Below are 22,709 nucleotides of genomic sequence, written 5' to 3'. Positions count from 1 at the left end.
CCTGAAGATTTATCCCATTTTGAATTCATTGCCATTTCCCTCCAGGGAAATAAAGATTGCTGCCTATTAAAGATGGGGACAGAAAAAGGCACCTTCACTGGAGACAGCCTGTACAAGAAAATAATACTGTAATCATTCCCTCCAATCAGCTGAAAAGGATTAAATCTTCTGCTTCTAAAGTAATGTTCCAATTGAGCCTTGGGGAAGAATAATTCATGATTAGGGAGAAGGCTGGTCTAGCAAATGTGAACATTATGTCCATTACTTAAACACACTTCCTGGGCTGACTGTTAATGTACCCAGGGGACCTTGCAGGAGCAGCAACTGATAGGAGCAATGAAATAGGCCGACAAGGACAAGAAGTATTATCATCTGCATTCAACAGCACTACATAGACTTTACCACTGTTAAATCACTGCCTTTGGTAAATAGCCCAGATAACTCATTTTAATAGAAGAATTCTTCTCTTCTTTATGTGTATTAAACAACAGACTCTTATGAGCTGTGGCAGTGTATTGATTCCTGGGAAAGGCAGCGTGAATACCAATTCTGTAATTTATGCTGTTTTGTGGCTCTGGCTGTATTTGTTATGCATAGTGTATTAAACATTCAATAGCTCAATTTAATCTTTGCAGCCAAATTGCACAGCACATCATGCCAGATAGTGGTTGTTTCATATACACAGCCCATCTGCTTCCTGTTCTATAATTCATTCAGCAGGCAAAGTTTCTGGCAGCCTCAGGCTACCATACATATATATACATATATATATATATATAAATGCAGACATACACATACATACAAACCTACCTAAGGGCATCAGAAGTGTTTGACACTCCCTCCTTTTTTGGTGTTACTCTGACTGAACAAATCACTAAAATAATCACAAAAAATGGTGTCTTCCTAATTTTAAAGGAATTGTGGGGGTAGTATTCCTATCTTCATGGGAATGTCAGTATTTTCAGAAGATACTCGTAATTCAAAGCAGGAAAAGCTAAAGCAAAACAAAGCACTCTTTTTAGTCCAGGAAAAACAGCTCTTTCCAAATAGCTCCTGGGGCACACTAGTCCTAGGGATATGGCTGTTCTGTAGCCTTAACCTGTGCTCTTGCTGTACTGTTTCGGATGTCTCATTTGTTTTGTGTATATCCATTGTGTACACATATGCAATGTGCACTTCTCAAAAAATTGCTTTGAAGTTGTCCTAACCGTTGTATCTGGGGCAATAGGCTGCAGCCTGAGCCGGCAAGGCTTTGCTGCTGGGCATGAAATCACAGCTGGTAGCTGTGCAGGACATGTCTCTCAACACATCTTCAGAGGAATTAATACTAGAAGTTTCTCTCTCAGCTTTCAGATGCTGTGTGTCTGGAAACCTTGGTGAGCTGGAGGCTGTTAACATCCACTGGTATTAATGGGTAGGAGGTATTCTGAGGTGGTTTCACTTAACTGAAGTTCATTCCTTCTTTATCTGTGAGGTATTCTGGCATAAGAGATACCTTCCAAATCTGCTTTGTTTTTCTTTGCTTCTTCTTGCAATTACCTCTTCAAATTACTTCCCTCTAGTAGTTTATTTGCAGTTTGTGGCATCTGTTTGGATCTGAGCATGATATTCTAGTATGGAGAAGTAACATGGTCTCCATTGTAGGTGTACTAACTTTGTCAGAAACTGCTGCTAATTGCTACCACGTTAATTGCCTTGGAGTTTGTGCCTGCACTGTTAAGGGCTGAACAAATCTTTAATATGATGGTCCTTGCTGAAAGGAGCTGGTAGCGAAGATGGGCAATGCTGGTATGGGATGGTACAGTTTCTTGTCTGAGGTCCTGCAGCAAAACTGGGAATTGAACTGGTGTCTCCTGAGTCCTAGTGGGGGAATTTCATAGCAAATTTTCTCTCCCTGCCCTCTTTCCACACACTGGGAAAAAAGCTTATCAGCATACCTTATAACAAATGTCACAGTTTCTATTTCACATTTCTTAACAAGAAGTTCTTGTTCTTGGGATATGGTTCAGAACTGGCATACCTCACCTATGTTATGAGCTTAGATCATCAGATATATACTTAAGTTTGTGTTCAGCTACAAAAGAGTCAGGCAGACTTTATAAATTATTTCATGCTTGTGTCACTTGGAGCACAACTGAGATATGCTCTGCTTCTTTCTTACTTTTCACTTGGCTAAGAGTGCAATTTATGGTAATAAATACTGAAATAATTTTCTTCTGTTAGAACGTGTTCAACTCAAGTAGCAGGATACAAGCGGGTGCAAGACACCCATGCTATTAAAATAAATAGAACCAGGAATCGCATTTTCCCAGTCATTGAGGTTGAGAACTTAAAAAATGACAAACTAAGAGAAAAACTTTGTGACCTAAAAATGATCTGGCTTGCTGAATTCACTTTCTTTCAGTAAAAGCAAATACATTGAAGATGTCCCTCACATGGTGTGGAAAAACTCTTTTGCAATAGGTGTCTGAATTGGTAAGCAGCAATGGAAAATGACCCTACTGTAGTTAGATGGTGAGATAGGTTAAATAGTTAGAAACATAAACTAAGTCCTCTGGCCCCTGCACATGCTGTTGTTACTTCTTCCTTGCATTAGAATCCACACTGATGTGCCAACTGCACATTTGTTCATTTCAAAACCAAAAATGCTAATTTTTTCTTTTCACTCCTAACAATGAGATGTAATATTAATAGCCAATTTCTAACTTCCTTTCAATCATACCTATTCTATAGTAGCATGAATGTTCAAACATAGTGCTGTGAAACATTGAACATTTTCATTGGAAATCTACAGAAGATTCAGTTTTAACTCCGTCAGAGCTGGATACAGATAGCTTCTGTCGATATCATTAACTTCTTTAGCATGTCGTAGTTTATTGTTTGCAGTTGGGCTTGACTGTCATAGACCCAGCTGTACTAAATTAGCTCCTACAACTTTGAAAACAGTATTTGAAAAACAAATTACTGATAATATTAAGATTCTTCTTTTATGGACCTTTCCAGCTAAGCACAGAGATGGGAGTGTGAAGTGATCTGGTAAATTTAAAGAAGTATATATAAAAATAAAATGTAAAAACTGACCTATAACTAATTATGTATTTTTCATGCAATATCTGATAAAAAGAGACTTCATTATTCTTATTATTTTATCACATAAGGTCAAAGAAACTTTGAGAATGGAGATTTTGGTAGTGTTTTTTGTTTAATTTACTTTATGATAGCAAAAATGTTACTTTAAAACTGGCTTATCTGCACATTTCAGTTGTACACTGAGGTCCGTGGTCTAAATGGTGGGGTAGGACATGATACAAGCAGCATTCACAGGTGCTTTGGAAATACATAGTTTTCAGAGTATCTAAAATGAAGATAAAGTTGCTTGAAACACATTCCTTATCCTGGCTGTGTCAGACTGAGATGCTGCTTGGATTATGTCAGAGGAAATATTATGTAAGATGAGTAAAGGTTTTTATTTAGATAAGTATTTAGTAACCACTTTGCCTGACAGATGTCACCTAGCTAATACTGTTCTCAACTTACATACTGATATCACTGAGGGTTTTCCATAGTATAGGGCCTTTCATTTTTACCTCCTCTAGAAGATGGAGGTCCGAGTTTGCTTCAAAAAAAATTGCTGGTACCATAACTGACTGTCCACATATTCCACAGGCTGTACCAAATCATTATGGGTACATAGAGCTGAGCAGGGTTTGAACCAGTGAACTGAAATGGGAAAGAAGGCATTCTTGCTATCTGGTTACGTTTAGATGAGGCAGGTAGTGCTCACTGGCAGCATCTGAAGCCTATGTGTGTGACAGCACTAGTGCTTTGGGCTGTGAAGCATGCACTGGGCTTGCAGCTGTCCCCAAGGTGTGAAAACTCCAGCTGACTTACTGGAGTATGTACTTGAGTACTGGAGAGCAGCACTTGGTCCTGTGCCTGTGGATGTCAATGTTTTTGTTAACTTCCTTGGACTGCCTCTGTTGCTAGATAGCCTTGTCTAATTGCTGCTTCCTAAATCTCAGACTTTCAGAAATGCAGAGCAAATGCTTTTCCACTCTTGTAGCCAACTCAGTGGTTTAACTGAGCTCAGATAAAGTCCAAATCTTTGGCCATTAGCAGACATGAATGCAGGTCTTAAATTTTTCTTTTGGCAATGTAGATGGTTTCTGCAAAAGGCATCCAACAACGTGACCTGAGCACACAGCTAAGAGTCCTCTTCATAATGAATCAAGCCTTGATTTCAGTAGCTGGTTTTATATATTACGATATCCTGCTGAGTTGGTAGGTTGTGGAAATATGGAGTGCAGCTGTTCAAGAATCATTACAAGGCAAATAATTTTTCCTGCCTATACTGTTAGATAGAAATCCTTTTACTTACTTTGGCCACCTTATGTGTAATTTCTTACACCATTCCTGCTTCAGTCAGGAAGTTGTGACCAAAACCAAGAATCCTACTGATGCAGAACATTGTTTAGCAACCTTTTGAATTTGTTTCAAGTTTATTTTTATTTGGATCTAAGCATCCAAATATACAGTTAGATGGTGCCATGCAACATCCTTGTCTTCAATTAAAAAATCATTTCAAAATTATGTAGTAGCGGTTCCTTTCCTCTTTCCTTTTTGTGGCTTTGAATGCAGCCAGAAAACTTGCACCCTTGAATTACCTCCAGGGTCAAATGCATAATGTAACAGCTTACCTCCTGTTTGATTTCCAAACTGTGGCCCTCTGGGGATATATCTTTATTGTTGTGGTGTTGCCTCGTAGCACTACAGGCTAACAGATCAATTCATCGTTCAAAGCATCCTATCACCTGTCGATATGAAGTTCTAGCAATTACTAAAGTGGGATGGCTGCAAAGCATCTAAAAAACATTCCCTATTGATTGGTTCATTGCTCCAGAGTATGATGAACTTGTTTAAGAAAAATTGATCTGGCAAATTGATTTTTTTTTTATCAAGGAATCATATGAATGTAATTTAAGTAACAATATTTTTGCCCTGGAGAATGTATAATATAAACACAGTGTGTATGCACGTAAAGAACAAAAAAAAGAGAAGAAAAAAGATGGAAGGGATTTGTGCAGAAGAACTTGGAGTTTTTCCTCTAGGATTTATGGTTTGTTTTGCAAGTTTGCAAGTTCTTCCAAGCACCCTTTTTTATTGTTGAATGTTTTTTCTTGTTTGTTTGTTTCTTTCTTTAATCAAATATATATTAAAAAGTGAAGTTCCAATATTTAATGAATGAATGCTTTCTCCTGGGATGCCCCAGGTTATCTGGGATATGAGCTGTATCTTTCTTATTTGTCCAAGTTGAGATATGATTTTTCACAACCAGTTTCTTGTAATGCAGATGATGAGGGGAATAATTAATTGTGTAACTTGAAAAGTATCTTATAATTTCAGCTCTGCTGCTACATCTGTACTCTTTCTGCTCTGTTTTTATTCTACTAGGAGCTAAAAGCACCTAGCCCAGCCCATACGGACCATAATCTTTTGTATGGCACTGCTGTGAAGGGTATTATTCACTCTCAGGGCATGCAAATGATCAGACTTAATAGTATACATAGAAATCAATTTCTCCCTGCCTTGCCTCTTCACCGCACCCTCTTTCAGACTTTAAAACTGTGTAAGGGTAAATACAGATCAAACCCAGAAATTCTGTTCCTATTCAGAAAAATTTTAAGAATTTGCCACAGAACTTCTGTAATCTACAAAACCATCCAACCCATCAGGTGCCCAGGGTTGCCTTACCTTCATGCATGAGACCCAGCCCTAGGGCAATGCAGCGTAGAACGACCTTTCAATCTGAAGTCTGCTAAGAATCTGTGGGTCCTTTTTATTCAGTTTTAAGTCCTGTTATGTCCATTTCTGTCTTCAGTCCATGGTCATTTAGTCTTTTTTCACTTTTGATGTTTGTGTAGATTCTGCTAAGATGTGCCGAGGAATCACTACATGCCTGTAGAAGTCTTCAGTGTTACTGTGTAAATCTATTTTTGGTTCAAAAATATTGCATTCAATACATTGAATATACATGAATGTATCGAATTTGAGTGAAAAAACACAGTAGTACCAGAGCACATGCACAACTTCAAGTTGTCAGTTTTGTTATTGAAACAGAGGCCTCATGTTTTGAGTGTTTCCCAGATAGAATGTGGGCTCTTTTCAATGCCAGGCTCTGCTTTCAGCAAAATTGTTAATTATAGATCATAATAAGCCGTTAGGAGCAAAACACACACATAATTTGAAAGTGAAATGAGGCACAGTACATAGATAAAGCAATTGTTTATTTAAGAGGTGATTAGCAGCAGCAAAACAAGCAAACTGATACTTGAACCTGAAAGAAATTATACCCTTTTGAAATCGTTAAACTATTTGCTTATTTGTGCATTGCAACCTAATGCAAAGGTAAATGTATAATGATGTGAGTTTTCTCTCCTATGTGCTGAGTAGCTCAGTGGATATACCTCGTGTTTGAACTACTGTCGTATGAAAAGAAAAGCCTGTCAAAAGGAGAAAAAAGTCAAGTGCCTCAGTTTCACAGAGGAAAGCAATGGAGGTTTAAATTGTTCTACACCATGGTAGACTGTAAGCTTTTAAAAGGCACTGTAATCACTAAATGAACAAACCAGTTTGCCTTGGGTAATTGTGCCTTTCAGTTTCTTTCACTTTAAAGTTTATTTCCTCAGACATTACATGGCATGCTTGTTTGCCATGTCAGAGTGTTAATCTCAGTGCAAAACACTGTGATTTTCTGCAAGGATAAATGAGCCCAGAAGCATTCTGAGTTCAGATCAAGTTGAATGCCATGATGGTAATCCAATCTAATTTTACATTTAAATCAGTGCTTAACTGAGTGTTTAATCTGGCTCTCATGGGACAGCAATTTCATTTGAAATGCAAAACTTTGCTCATACACCACTAGGATAGTTGTTTTATAAAGTCATAGAATAGGTAGACATTGAGTACGTATTTATGAAGTCACAAATCAGAGCTATGCAAACAGTTTGGTGAAGTGTAAAATGGCCCACATTGCTATACTTTGAGGTGTCTCCTCCTCATGAAAAGGAGAATACATTCACTTTTACATTTTTTTAAATGCAGTGTGATTGTAAGAAGCTTCTGTGCTAAAATGTCTGTGAACCCTTAAAATAGAAACATAAAGAGACACTGCAGAAAATAACATTTATGGGACCTTAGTCCTTCCCTAACAGGTGGTTTACTCTTTCTGAAGACTATGTACTACTTCCCTGCCTCTCAGCATTTTTATAGGCATGTATATTCTGAGGACTTTCTTCTCCTCCTCTCCTCCCAAACCTTTGAAAATAAGTCCAAGTACTACTTGTGCATTCTTTTTTTTTCTCCTTTGTTGCATGACATTAGTCTTGAAATGAAGATGCTGTTATTTAGCATCCATTCATTAAGTATTCTACAAAAAGTAAAAATGATAGTAACCTGAATATCTTAGACTAAAAAGTTACATCTTTCCTGCGTTAGAGAGGCCAGCTTTGCAAGCATGTTATATCTTATTATGCCTGCATCCATGATCCCAGGGTGTTAGTAGCTTGGCAACGTTCTGCCTTATATTGTAAGAACAGGGTGAGATTAAGCTGTTCATAAATCCTATCTGAGGAACAAACACGTCTTCAGGGTTCATCTGGACAGGCTCCTGTGAGTTGTTTACCTGGACCCAATGTGCTAAAGGGAAAAATGTGATGTATTCTGGTAAACTGCACTAATCAGACAGAGAAAAGCAAAGAAAGCTGGTGTCAACTGATAGCAAGAGTGGCATATACCTCAGAGAAAGGTAAGAGGGAACTTGGAAATGAGACCTACTGTACGTGTACTAGACATGGATGTTAGTGTAACTTGCATATGAAACTTTTCATCAGTCTTGATGGGGATTAAATTTTTTTCTGAGTACTGAGAGAACAGCTAAGAAAGAGAACAAATTGAGACTCAATGTGTCATAAATGTGGTAATGTAGTGTTGAAAACATTTTCCATGAAATGAATAAATAGAGCCAGTTGTAGAATGCTAATTGATAAAGATGATGGAGGGGGTGAATAAGTCACTGAGAAAGCTAAAACAGCATAAAATGGAAGCTGGAAAAGATACTACGAGCATGTATGCGAGTGTTTATTTTTACTTTTGAATTCACTAAGTGTCATGCTAACTGAATTTCTCTTTATGGGCGTAAGATACACAATTTTTGCAAATACTGAATTTTGTTTAAAAAAGTACCTACCCAGCTTTAATAAGAAAGGCCTTGCTTCAGTATCTAATTCTAAAGATAGTAAAGATGTAAATATTTTTTAATTTATTTACAATATTGCAACATTGTGAATAAATGCTTGAATCTGAGCAGATCTGCCTGTTGAAGCCAAGCCCCACTGATGCAGGAGACTTTTAGAAACTTGTTATCTACATACTGGCACCTTTCTATTTTAATATTTGTCAAGATTTAAGGGTGTCTGGTGATTGAAGATAATGGTTGTTCTCTGTTCTAATAATTATTCATTGTACATTTTCAGCATTTCCCAAAATTTATTTTATCAGTGTATTGGGACATTAATACTTATTTCATTGTTTCTTTGCTGTAATAAGTCTGGAAGTAGAGCAAGCCTTAAATTGCTCATATACCTAGTGTTTGTTTTAATTCTGTGACCCTTTCTGCATCTTGGTTCTAATTTGGCAAAAGAGAAAAGGAAGTACCTTACACAGTGAGAGAATCCATTCTTGATGCATATCTTGTTTAATCAAAAACTGGAGGTACTGGCATTCTCATGTTGGTCCTTGGAAAATTTCCAGCTGAATTTAACAAAGTTTGAGTAAAATTTGTACTGCTAGGTGTTGTGATGCTCCCCTATCCATATTACAAACTGTGGGAATGCTTTGCAGTAGTTTTAAATGTGGCATATATTAGTTGGAATTGGAGGCAAGCAACTGCAGGCATTTTATATACTTACTCCATTTAATGTACTCTGATATTTTCTTTTTATCTAGTCTGTCTGCTTCCCTTTCCCCCCAGCGCTTAAAAAGTTCCTCAGTATTCAACCTTCAGGGACTTCTAAGGTCCACGTGAGACAACAAAATCACTGTAACAGACCCACCAAAGTATCCTGTGGTTTCTGACCATTTACCTCCTTACCTTGTGTGCCTGATAATCAACACAGGACTGTCCAAATTCCCTGTCTCTATGGCTGTCTTTCTCTCCCAGGACAGCTGCATTGAGACATAACAACTCATCTTCATTAGAACTCTGACTCATAATGCAATTAATTGTGTCAGAGAGTGAAACACAGTCCTTGAGCAGACCTGCCTCTAAAACATGTCCCAACATGTGCTGAATGCTACAGTACATGAAACACTGGAGAAGATGCATATTTCCACAGGCAGATGAGGGATGAGAGCAGACACAGAGGGATCTGGTGTTTTATACACTTGGCTTCCATCGTTGTTTTGGGGGATTGTTGTTTTGTTTATTAACAAAATAAAATTTTGTTATTCAAGAAAGTAAGGAGACTAAATTATAAGTTGTTATTGTTGGTTTTGTTATTATTATTATTGAATAATTAATAATAATAACCGTATACTTTTTTCTGTCAGTATTGTCAGTCTTGTACTTTCTGGGCAATCAGAACTGAAGAAATGTATTTTTAATTCAGTGCTGGTAAAATTATTTTTGTGACATCCGTGACTGGATTTCAGGTTTCCAACACGAAAAGCCAAGTCAGAAATAGAACCTTTCCTTATAATACAGTTTGGCTTATTATGTGTGTTTGTGGCTGAAGTTAAATGCTTCAAGGATGTTTCTTAAATTTAACTATAGCCCACTCCTGACCTTTTACACAGAGGTGATTTCTCCTATTATTGGACAGATCTTCTGCATAACACATAAATAATCAGTTAAAAAAAAAAAAAAAGAGATTCAAGAGACATTTTTCTGAGATAATGTTGAAAGGGTGGTGTACCCTAAAAGAAATCAGTGGAATCAGAGGTGGTACTATATTCTAAACAAACTGCAGTGAAGGAAATTTGCGGGTTTTCAACTTGCTATAGCTCTGTAGTGGTGGAAGTAGGTGTTTCAGACGTACATCACATCTGCATAAACCAGAACTGAAGTTTTTGTGTCACTATTTTTGCTTCTTTTTATTAATGTCAGATGCTTGTTTCACAGATAGAAATATACACTTTCTTGTATTCTGAATGGAAAACTGTGTTGTGTTTGGGTTAAATTTCATCAAGTGTTTTTCTTCCTTGCTCCTATAGCCTTTATAATTATTTACTTTTTTGTCCTCATTTGATGAAGTGAACTTGAATGTGCATAACAAATACATGATTAGCATATCGTTAACTGGAAGTGTGTTGTAGGTGGACAGATATGCTCTCTAAATGAATTATGGCAAGGATCTTCAAAGTAGAATGTGGGAATTAGAGGCTCAAAATTCTATTGATATTCAACTGGAGTTGGACACTTAATTCCCATGGAAATCCCATCTAAGTGCAATTGAATTTTAAATGGTAGACAGTGGGAGAAGAAATATAAAACGCCCTTAAAATTTTGCTCATCCTGCTGCCCAGAATGATGTAAATATTACTGCCAGCTGTGTCCTCTTTTTTCTAATCTGTCTGTTTTGTTATTACAAAGTGTTCACTATTCACTACAATAATGTGAGCAGTAGGAACACCTGGGAATCTGAATCTTATAAACCTTTCTCCAGATTGAGGGAAGCATGAGGGAAAGCAGCCAGCATAAATACAAACTGTTGTGGCAGACAAGGACTCATTACCACTGTGCACTTTAAGTGACCGAAGAAAGATTCAGGCTTTGCTTGGAAAAGCCATTAGAGATGTTGAGTTTTCACAAAAGGAAGGAGAGCTGGCTGCTTGAACTTGTTTTCATTGCAGAGAAAAAAATGAAGTCATTGGTACACTGTTAAGAAAATCAGCTGAGATGGCTTCAGGACAAAAATCAAAGATGAATTAGCTTGTTATTGAAATAAAAAAAATGGATATGAGCTGGACTTTGGCCAAATTGAATAAAATGAGAATGTTAGCCAAACCTAGGGTATCTCTATTTAACTCTTACCGCTAATAAAATATGCCTTCTTCTAGTTTGTGCCATAAGTCTACCAGTGCTAATGGCAAAGATAGTTGAGAGAACTTATTTGATTTTACAATGTTCTAAAGTTTTACTTCTAACTGATGAAGATTTTAAGTTATATGCTTCTGGGATAACTTGTAAACCAAGGATTTTTCATTTTTTGAAAATAGGTTAGGGTTTGAGCCAAAGATCAGTTGTGTTCTCCACTGTGGACTTGCTATCTAAAGGAGGTCTGATCTAAAGATTAATGAACTTTGGGCTTTGAAGTCTAGACTTGGTGAGCCATGACTGGATGGCCACACTGTGTGGCAATGCCACTTCTAGAATTTGAATTACTCTGTTTAAAGCAAGGACCTTTCATCATGGCCTGGTGAACACACGAGTAATTGTTTCTCCCTGCAAATCAAGGAAGCTGAGCAGCAGAACTTGCTTAACTGCACACCTGAAGAAATAAAAGTCCTATGTCTGATTTGTTTTCAATAAAACTGTAAGCCTTCTATTCATGAGGGAAGGGAACACTTTCTTCTTTCTAGTGACGATTTTGGAGCATTGCCAGTCCTTGCTGTTTTGTCACAAAATGGTGATAGTTCAATGTTTACCTCAGGCTCTGGTTTCTGAGAACAGGTATTAAATAGAAAGTACATCTTTCACTGAGGGCATAAGGAAACAAGGAGAAAAGTTTCTTTACTCCTAGTTACAGAGAAAAATTTGAAATTTGACCTTGGTCTATGCTAAAGACTCAAAACAAAGATGGTAAATAAAAAGATGTGTCATTGTCTTCTTTTCTCCTCACGCCTCCTTTAAAGTTCATGATATTTAAGTCAGCTTTAAGATTTCTAGCCTACTAATTTATGATTTTTGACAATCTGGGAAGTTACCAAGACTAATTATGTAAGTAGGTGGCTTTTACATGAACTTGGTTTGTTCTTACAGACATAATTGTCCGGCTAGTTTTGCCTGAACCACTCAACCCTTTATGTAGTGTCAAGGAGTTGAAAAGAATTGGGGTGAATTACAGACATTATATATATTCTTTTAGCCTCTGCTCCTGTCTATCTAAACAAACAGACTGTTAAATCTGTTGAGCTTTGCAGAGAGAATGCAAAGGCATATCTCCTTCCTATCCTAAATCCATGCTATGGCGAGGTGACAGTAATGAAGGCTGCCTTGAAGACATGTGGTGCAACTGGATAGCACATTGTATTTTCTAAGTGTTTTAGGTCAAATTTTCAAAGACTCTGAAATGAACTTATCTCATTTGCAAAAGTGGCTTTTCAGTGCATGAAGAGCTTACATTTATTGCCTTTCAGTGAGTCTCAAGAAGATTTTTTTTCCACATGAAAACAAAACCAACCATAATTATCTTTACAGAAGAATAGTAGGAGAGAAATCAGAAAATATTTGTAAATTTACTCACATACATAAATAGCAAAATAATTTTAATATAAAGTTTTGTTTTTTAAATACTAATTTAAGGATCAGATATTTTCCTGTCATTAGCTAGATCTGTAAACTTACATGTGGATATTACTTGTGAGTTAAAAAGTGTATGACAATATAATTGGACCATATTCTTGGGGAATTCTTACTTCTTGTTTCCCCTTATCTTATGTGTAGGGGAAGGGATTGGTTCAAACAAATGCAGCAACTGAATAGAAGCCCAGAGCTTAATTTTATTTTTTTTTTCACCTATAAACCAGAGTTTATGTTCTGTTAATCACTCACTTCAGATATCCTAAAATGTTCTGCCACCTGGCTTTGTAGTAAAATTTACTACTTCTAATTAAGGGCAAGGCTTGAGTCTGAGGCTGGTTTGGACTTCAGGTTGCTGAACTGGCACAGCAAACATGAATGTTAAAGAGGTGATGGTTTCTAGCCAAAGAGGGCTCAAATCTCTTTGTTGCTTCCTATTGCTGATGCCTTTAAAGCCTGCCATTGACACTGAGCCAACAGCTTGCTCTTGTTCCTTGTCAAAAGAAGGACTCTGGAACAGGGTCAGATAGATGCATGTTGGTTTCTAAATGGAGAGACCTTTTTGGCAGTGAGCATAGTGATAAAAATAGCTGGAGCTGTGGAGAGAACAAAGACAAAGGGAAGAACAAAAGGTAAAAAGGATACCAGAGTTTAAACTGCATATAATCAGACCTTGGATTTATCCTTGTTTCTGAATTTCTACCAAACACCTTTTTTCTACTGCCATATTTCTGCAATGTTATGGTTTCTTAGTCAGGGCAGGCCATTAGACAGAGAGAGTTCTGATGAAAAATAGTTGTAGGCACAAGTACAAAGAATAAAGAAAACAATGATTATTTAATTTTAAGTCTGAATTAAATACATTTCCAAATAATTTTCAATAAAATTAGATATAAGCCCAAGGATAAAAGTATTCTAATCAACATGATCAAGGTCAGGACATTTGCATGGAGGTTAAGCATTCTGTCTCAGATGCACTTTTAAATGCGGTTTAAGGAATAGTCAAACATACATACCCCATGTGGCAAAACTAGCTTGAGATTCCTGTTCCTAATTACTGAACCCAGCTCCGTGTCAGTTTGCCATTCCCCAGGTTAAAATGATGCAAAGGTATGTGAGTTCTGGCTGTAAATCAGACCACTGCCATCCAAGAACACAGCAATAATCTGTCGAGCACCTTCTGTAGAGCTTTAACTTACAAGAGCAAATACTTGGGTGTCTGACTACTGTTGTGCTTTCCTCCTTCTACGCAACCATAATGGCATCTCTTGTAAGGTTGTAGGTGATTACTCTTCCAGAGGACTGAGATATGGCACACAAATTTTCCTGCTTTTGAACATCTAGAACACCTTTCATGAATGTTCACGTTTTGAGCCATCAACTAGGACTGGAGCAACAGAAAACTTCCTGTATTGTAGTCTAGTTCACACAAGCACGATGTGATAAGTTAACGTTATTTTTAAAAATACCTGTCAACCGGCAAGTTTAATGACACAGCGAGAAAGTCGAGAAGTCAAGTGGTTATAGGTTCTGATGGTTTATGGGTTCTGTTGGTTTGTTACTAGTACTTTGATTCAGTTTCACATATTTCTACTGCAAAGAAAAATAGCCATTTTCATGTTTCTAAACCAAATCAGTTGTAGAGAGGGTTGGGTTTTTTTAGACTATCCTGAATCAAATGCTATCGCAGTGTTATAATCTATACCATAGTTTGAAAAACAAATGTACTATGAAAATTAGGCTTGAGAAGTATAGAAACCCATGCATTGGCGTGATGCATTGTATGTCACAAGATCTGGGAGGTAGCCCCTTAGTTCTCCTTTTTCAGCCCCTTTTAAGTAAGGTATTTTTTTTTTTAGAGAAGGATCATCTTTTTTTCATTTTTCGTTTTACTATTATTGTTTTCACTTACAAACAAAAACTGGGCTGAATTTTGATTGGCTTTCTCATGCTTAGCTAATCTGTTTTCATGCATAGAAATTATGCTTTTGCAGTTGCAGTGTGTTAATAGATGGTCTGGTAAGACATCTTAAATCTCACTAATCATGTTTTTAGTACTGGACTGGAGCTTTAGGCATTGGTATTAGTTTTCAGGAAGGCCAACATATATAGTAAAAAGCTTGTCAATTTGCAAATGGTCCTCTTCATATATGTTGCTTCCTAATTTTACATTGGAATAGAACTGTTAGTCACTTAGGGCAGCAAAATATTAGAAAAATTAGTTAGCATATTTTTAGAGGGTAAGATCCTACAGTAAAGGGGAAGTGCAGGAGACGTACAACTTGAGGACTACCCATTCCAGGTTAAAAGCGCTTTCTTCTGTCTAATCTTGTGGATTAACTGGACAAATATTTCTTCTGGTGTACAGAACTGAGTGCTATTTTTTGCAGCCTTCCAGATGAAACTGAAAAATTGAGATCCTCTTTGCTTCACAAGGGCATAAAAGTTTGTCCTGGTTCTGCTTTGGAGTAAGGTGAATTTATTGTGCAAACATTAGAATTGGATAATTTTACTTTCGCTGCAATTCTTGTCTGTCACTTTCTGTGTTTTTTCCCCCTTTCCTCCAACCAAGTCCAACTCCCTCCTCTCTCACCTTACCTCGTTCTTCCACCTCAGGTTTAGACTATCTGTCCCCAAACTCAACTCCTGGACTCACTTTGTTTTTACCAACTTGCACATTAAGTGAATTCTATAGACTAACAAAATAAGCTGCCATTCCCTATCACAGTTGCACTCCTGAGCATTTGTCAGGATTTTGGTTGTTATCCTTTCAAGTCCTAAATGCTTTCAGCTGTACCAGAGACATCCTGCTCTTCTCTGTTTGCTGCTTTCCTCTTCCCTGTCACCACAGCAGCCACCATTCTTCAGCTGCTGCTTGATGTCAGAAAGATGAAATCTGCTTATTTTTTCCTCTCTCCCCAAGTTTCTCTACCACCTTATTTTTCTTTTTCTCTTCCTCATAAATTGACTTTCTACAGACCATCTGGAAGAACTGATTCACTCTGTGCCCTTCTCTTGCCGTAACGAGATTTCTGCCAGAGAAGTCATTTGATGTTAGTCTCGTCTTCTGTTCTATCTGTAGCCTCTTCTAGACAGGGAACAGCACATGTGAGAAGGCCCTTGTCAGCCCAGGGCTGATGTGTTGCACACTTGGAGTTATAAATACATATATATGTGTGTGTATATAAAAAAATATACACATACACACACATATATTTGTGTATGTATAAATATGGTTCTTGAAGTTAGTCAGGAAAAGCAGGCTGTGTGCAGACAGAATTCCCAAGGTTTGGCTGTCTCCTGGAGTTGTGCGGTATTCAGGTGTCTCCACACTTGGATTTCCACTGGCTGCCAGAGGATTTCTGCACCGTACAGTTCAGCTCTTTGTAGAAACTTTTCACTAGGTCTCAGTGAGGAAGCTTGGTACCAGAAAAAAGATGTCTGCACTAGCAGGGCAGTCTTATCAGACTCATGAGTGTAACAGGGTACATTAGCAAGGGTGCAGCTTCCTATAACACCATAACCTCTAGACCTTGAATTGGTGGTTGGATCATTAAAATGAAATGGATTATGCAGATGCCTATGAACCTGCAGAGAAAGAGAGGCAAAGAGGCAGTCTTTTGGAGTTTGTCACCTTTGGATTTCATTCCAGGCAATTAGAACTATCAGAACATTTGGGTTTCAGATGAAATAATATGCTTCTAGAGTGTCTCAAATCAAATGTAGTTATTTCCTCTTGTCAGAACCGAGAAAACGTGTAGAAGATAACTGATTACAAAAATAAGACTTCTAAGAATGTAATTTTATTTTGCTGGCTGCTTTGTTTCTGGTTAGACCTTAAAATGAGAGACATTGAGAAGTATAGGTTGATTATTTTAAAGGAATTCTGCTTGCTGAAACCCTGTAAGCTGACTGAGTGTCTTGCAGAAGAACATATGAGAGACTGATCCTCATGCACAACAGCTTGCTATACATTTCATACTAAATGTGTATCTTGTTCTAATGATTACAGTATATAAGGGGATAATACCTTAAAGTCACTTCTGGCTCAAATATTTGTATTGTATATTCATTATATGCGAAGTTGCTTAGGCATATATTTTTAGCAGTAAACATCTGTGATGAAGTTAACAACTGTTGGCTTGTGAGAGGTTTTTGCATAGCAAAAATCAACCTTCACTGCATTTTTGGAGGGGATAGAATTGGTTTCATTCCAAATCAGAACTCAATTTGTTATTGAGATAGTACCAACTTTCCTGGTACATCTTTATATATTTACTATTCGTGGCTGAGTTTGTGCCTGTGTATCCTGACATGTCTGAACTGCCAACCTATTATGTCAGATTCTTCTGACTTTTCAGTCTATATAACAATAATAACTCTTGTTAACTAGTTATAAACATGGTTGCATGATTCAAAGTTTTAATAGCATGTTAGTGGATGCTGGAAAATGATATTGCGTGAAGTTAAACTCACATTAGGATAAACACAAGGATGGAATTATATAAGTTCTGAAAGCAACTTTTCCCAAGGGAAGTATTTCTTGTTTGTTTGGGTTTTTTTGTTTGTTTGGTTGTTTTTTGTTGGTTCCCTACCCCCCTTCCAACTCTTGCAAGCCTTTTCAAATTCTTTTAATAAAAAATGATATTTAATTCTACTACCTGCAGACTACTTATGGATAGACATCTTCATTTTCCTTTTTGCCCTCACAGGCACCTGTAAAAAGTAGATCACTGTTCTTTTGACTGTAATTTAGTTATAGATTGTAAGTATATTTTGTGTAAATGAAAACTAATCTTCTAGTCAAAAAAAACAGTTAAAACTAGACTCCATGTCAGTCTTAAACAAGCTTTAAAAAAGCCTATCAACTCTCTTAAAAGGAAAGCACACAAAAAACCCCTCTCAATAAACTCTCCATTGAGTAAAAACCATGAGTTCAATGATGTACATAGTCCAAAGGACCTCTATAGCTGACATGATGAGCATCTAAGCTATATTTTGAAATACATGAAGTTACATAATTAATGGATACAATTTTTAGCACATTCTTTGTTTAATCTACTTGGTTTTTTCTTCTCTACAATCTGGAACTTTATGTGCTTTTGTTTTCATAAACTCCCTCAGGCTTATATACTTCGTAACTTAGGTTTGAGTTTTTCTGATTTTTACCTAAAAAAATTCCTTTCTAAATACTTTTTTTCCCCAAACTCTCACAAGATAAAACAAAATTGTTCTTTATCATATTACATTTATATAATGATTTCTTCTGGAATGAAATGAAAAATCTGTTGAAGAGAACTGACATCCCTTTGTCATAGTCTTGCCTTTTCTGAAGAGCAAAATAAAATTTATTATTTTATTGCAGATTAAAAAAGCCTAAATGATACAAATTTCTGTATCTTAAAGGCATCCAAGAGTCTACAGTCATTACAAGAACACTTGGGCTAAGAAATGTAAGGTTATACTGTACATACATTACTATAGTGGCTGTACATTACACTACTGCACATTGTTTTCTGATGAGTTGTTTGCTTTGTCTTTCTGTTCCCCAAGGCTTGCTGTAGGCGTCTATTTGTAGAAAGGAACTGCATGGCTATGTGATGCAGTGTTTTATCACACAGCATTTCAAAGATGACATACATCATCCATTTTGGACAATAAGCATCCTATTCAAATGAAGCAGGAAAATGCAGGCAAGCCAGATGGGTAATTTTCTGGAGTATTCAGGGAAATGGTAGCTATTATGGTTCACTGACTATCCAAGGTGGTTTGGCACATATATCATTTTAAGCTATTCAGAACACAGTAACCAAAGTCCAGCGAAGTGGCCTGATCCCGTCAGTTCCTTTTCATTTACTGCAGTCAGATTTTAGGCATAAACCTTAGCTGTATCTCTCCTGTGAATAAGATTGCCTTGCTGAAAAAAATTGGAGGAATGAAGTAAACACTGATAAGAGGTAAACGTTTTAAGCTCTGGTAACTAAAAGATAGTGATTTATGTTTTTATCGATGAATATCTGGCATTTTTCTAGAGCAATGGAAAAGCGAAAAAAGTTTCTTAATTACATTCAGTACAATCTTCTGTTTGTATGGACACAAATAAATAAATAAATACAACTTTTCTAACCTTTGTATCTGTTTTCAAACAATAATATTTGAAATTCTAGTTAGAAATTGAAGATCATGTATACAGTAAATGCACATGCAAATAGTCACTGTGGCTGTATCTTGATCTTATCATCAACCTAATATACAGTTCTTTCTTTTGCAAATTCCCTTAAATCATTAATCTTAACATTTTCAGTGACATAGACATGCATTTTGTGGAAATTCAAAAGAAATTATGAATAGTAGTTCAGGTGTACTCACTTTAAGTATTATACAGCTTCTGCCTCTTTTGATCAAATGCAAATAAATGTCAGATATTTTGTGTACATGTATGCTGCTGTGCCCAGCCATCAATGCTGACCTTTATCAACAAACTAAGAAAAAATCGAAAAGGTCATGATAGATATAACATTTTTTCAGCTGAAATGTTATTATATTGTTTATGTACAGACAATCCCTACAATCAAGCATATGGTTTCTTTAACAAAAGCTGTCTCAATATGGTGAGTAATTAACAGGTTCTGTACTATAGTGAAAAGTGAATCCTGTTTAATGAAGTTTACTTTTGCTTGACTGAAATGATGTTTAGCATACCAGCTACCCCCCCGCAAAAAAAAAAAAAAAAAAAAAAAAAAAAATCCTACCTCTTTACTATAAGGAACGGCCTTTCAGTATTGTACCAGCTACAGGCGGAAAATAAAAGATGCTACAATTATATTTTCTTACCGGGGGTGACCTCTAGTGTGAAACAATGGCATTTAGCATTCTTTTGGGTTTGAAATGACAGCTTTTTGCCAATTACACTGGATTTCTCAAGTTCTGTCAGTGTGTAGAGGAGCAAGGTAATTTGTCATTAAAAAAATAACCCCCAGCCCCTACCCTGGTATAATTCTGTCTTCTCAGTCCAGTGTTTCCTTGAAATGTTTGTTTGCTTATATTTTCTTTAAGAAGTCCAATAGCTTTTCTTGCCTAAATACTGTAATTCAGATTCTGTCTTGCTACTTATGGCACCAGAGAAGCTATTAGTTATACTTGTCATTAGCTCTTTACACATTCATTCCTTCTCTACCCTTTAACTGTATGAATACAACTATGCAAGATAAAACCCATGAAAAAGCTTTTTTTTATAATTCATAGAGAGAATGTGTTAATGAAAATTAAATTTATCAGATGAAAATCTGAAAAATCAGAGTATGTGAAAAAGCAAGCTGTACTGCAGCCTTAATGTCAATCTGTTTGTCGTCGATGTGTAACATCTTTAATGCTGTGGTTGTACTAGCTGCTAGAACAGTTAACTATGCAGTTATATTGTAGGTTTTTCCATTCCAGTTTATCTATAGATGTGTTCCATCTCTTAGAGCTGGGCAGTCTCTGCATATTCATGTTTATAAAAAGCATACACGTATAGGGTTTTGTTTGTTTTTTAAGTCAAAGGCTACATCAGTTCACAGCAAAGCTGACTTTGTAAGTAGTTGCATTATCCCTTGGACTGTGTTTAAGAGAGGCATGGAGTTTATGTGCATTGCAGTATGACATGCTTTACTCTTACTTATCCCATTAGATGTAAAATAATTGCTGAATATTAATTTTCTTCTTTGCTGAGAGATACATGGAATTATTGTAATTCCAAATGGTGCTAGCAATATCAGTAGGAGACACAAATTACTGAGATTATCCTCTGTTCATTAACAAGGTGGATGTTAGTATGAAGACCATCAAATAATAGCCACATAAAAAATAATTTACTGTGCACTTTTATTCTCTAATTATAAATTTAACCAATGTGGACTTGTCAGGAAAGGAATATAATTGAATGTAAAAATAGAAATATTAGTTTGGAGAAAATGTATGTCAAATTTAAATGAAATATTTTAAGATTTTGAAATTAATTTGGAAAATTATTCTTTTTCCTTGAGATACTAACATTTGGTTATTTTGCAGCCATGATATTTTTGGGCTTTGTTTGGACAGATCTTGTAAGCTAAACGGATCTTAGGCTAAGTACAAGCTAGGCAGTCACTTGGATACTACCGTGTGCAGGAAGTGTGTGGACATGTAATGCACTAATCTTTAGAACTGAGATACATGACAAAACAAATTCTACTTTGCAAGAGGTGGACTGGTATTTGGTCAACTTAGTGTGATGGCCGGTAGAGACCGACACTTTAAGTTACTTTGGAACTTTGCAGTGAGGTCAGACTGTTGCAAGTTGTGTGCTCATTGCCTTAAAAGGAAAAAAAAAAGCATTGCTCAGATTGTTGACATTTCCTTTTGAAGAGTGTTTTGAGATCTACTGGTATGCCAAAACAATGCAAATGTTACAATGCACTCTTAGAATAGCTCAGTATCTCAAAGGTTTTCAAAACAGAAGCAGGTAGTTTGAATTATTACATAGTTTCCCTGGAAGTCGATTTTGGTGTATCTATCGTAATTATTCCCTCCAGCCATTCCTTCCATACTGAGTCATGGAACTTTTTTCAGGTGTCAAATATTTCCATATCTTGTGTTCATTCACTGATGCATGTCATCTTCTGGTATTATTATTGCTTCTACTGCTATTACATACCTTGAAAAAAAATTTCAGCATGTCCTATTTTCTGCCATTTCTTCTTAGACAGATAAACAGACAGCCTCTCTTATGGAAATAGCCTGTGTCCAATTGCTGTAAGTTAAAAACCTCTGGTACTTCCAGTTCAGCAGTTAGATTACTATCTACAGCTAAGCAAAGGGACAGAGGTCACCTTCATCTACAGTGAAACAATCTTAGAAGATTGGGGAAATAAGATCTAAGTTTATCTAAATCATATTATAGATATTGAAGTTGACCTAACTTAGAAGTGCTGTTCTTTCCTGAGATACAGGTGAGTGGAAAATACTTGGAATCTGCAATCCAAATATTTGTTCAGTTGCTAGCAGTACATGTTTGAACTTGATTAATGCCCTGCAATCAGAAACCTGAACTCTCAGAGTTTTCCTCAGCTATATTCTATATGTAGTCAGGTAGACAAATAGTACAACATGCACTATGCTTAAACTCAGTTGTTACCACTGCTAGGAACTGAATCTGTCACACCAGTTAATTTGCAACTTTTCTGCCTAGCTATTTTAATAATACTGACTCACCAAAAGATTTAGAAGTTTCTGAAACACTGTTCCCCCTGCCATGGGTTTGTATTGATTCCAAAGCTGATCTTCATAGACTTCTGCAGAGGACTATACTGAAAGGGTGAATACAGTTTTCTCAGTCCACTTTTAACTTAGTTTCCAAGGAGGATTTTTCCTTTGTATGGAGTATTTATTGGTGCATAGCTAGTATATGTCAAGGTCAGGGCTTTAAACGTTAGCGATAGAGAGTGTTCTAACAATGTTTTCATAGCATTGATCAGGAGGATGCCAACATGTTAAACCTTACAGTATTTTGAAAAGTGCTTTTCACTCAAAAATTGAGGTAGGAAAAGTGTTGTTTTGAGAGGTATTTTTGAAAAATTGAACAAAATAATATCAGAACTGGAAATTATTTTCAAGAAGTATGCTTTGTAAATGAAAGCTTGTAGAGTAAATGATATTTTATATGCTTTTCCTTTGCACTCTTGTATTGATACTTGGTTTTGTTTTAGATTTTCTCTCTTTCTTATTTTCCTTCTGTTTGTGTCTTAAGACAAGTCCTGGTGAGTGTAGTTTCTGATTTCAAGTTCTTCTTAGGGGAAATCCATTACTTCTTATTTAAGCTCTGAGAAATCTTTTCCATTTTAAATGTTTGATTGCTGGATTTGGTTGATGTATACTGTCTAATTTAGGATCTACCTGGCTTTGCTACATCATTTGAAAACTGTAATACCTTAAAAAAAGTAGGGTTTTTTTTTATGGTAGAGCAGACAAGATTTGGTTCATCCCAATGGTGTGACTTCATGGACTTAAGGTGAAAAATTAATTTGACTAACTCCTTATTAGTCTGCCTGTTCTATAGAACTTTCAGTTTCTGTCCTGTAACCATCTGCATTTTATCCAGCCTGTTTTGGCTCAG

The sequence above is a fragment of the Haliaeetus leucocephalus genome, unplaced genomic scaffold (assembly GCF_000737465.1).
Source record: "Haliaeetus leucocephalus isolate CR32 unplaced genomic scaffold, Haliaeetus_leucocephalus-4.0 Scaffold251, whole genome shotgun sequence".
NCBI classification, from domain to species: Eukaryota; Metazoa; Chordata; class Aves; order Accipitriformes; family Accipitridae; genus Haliaeetus; species Haliaeetus leucocephalus.
Note: the sequence above shows the minus strand (reverse complement) of the source record.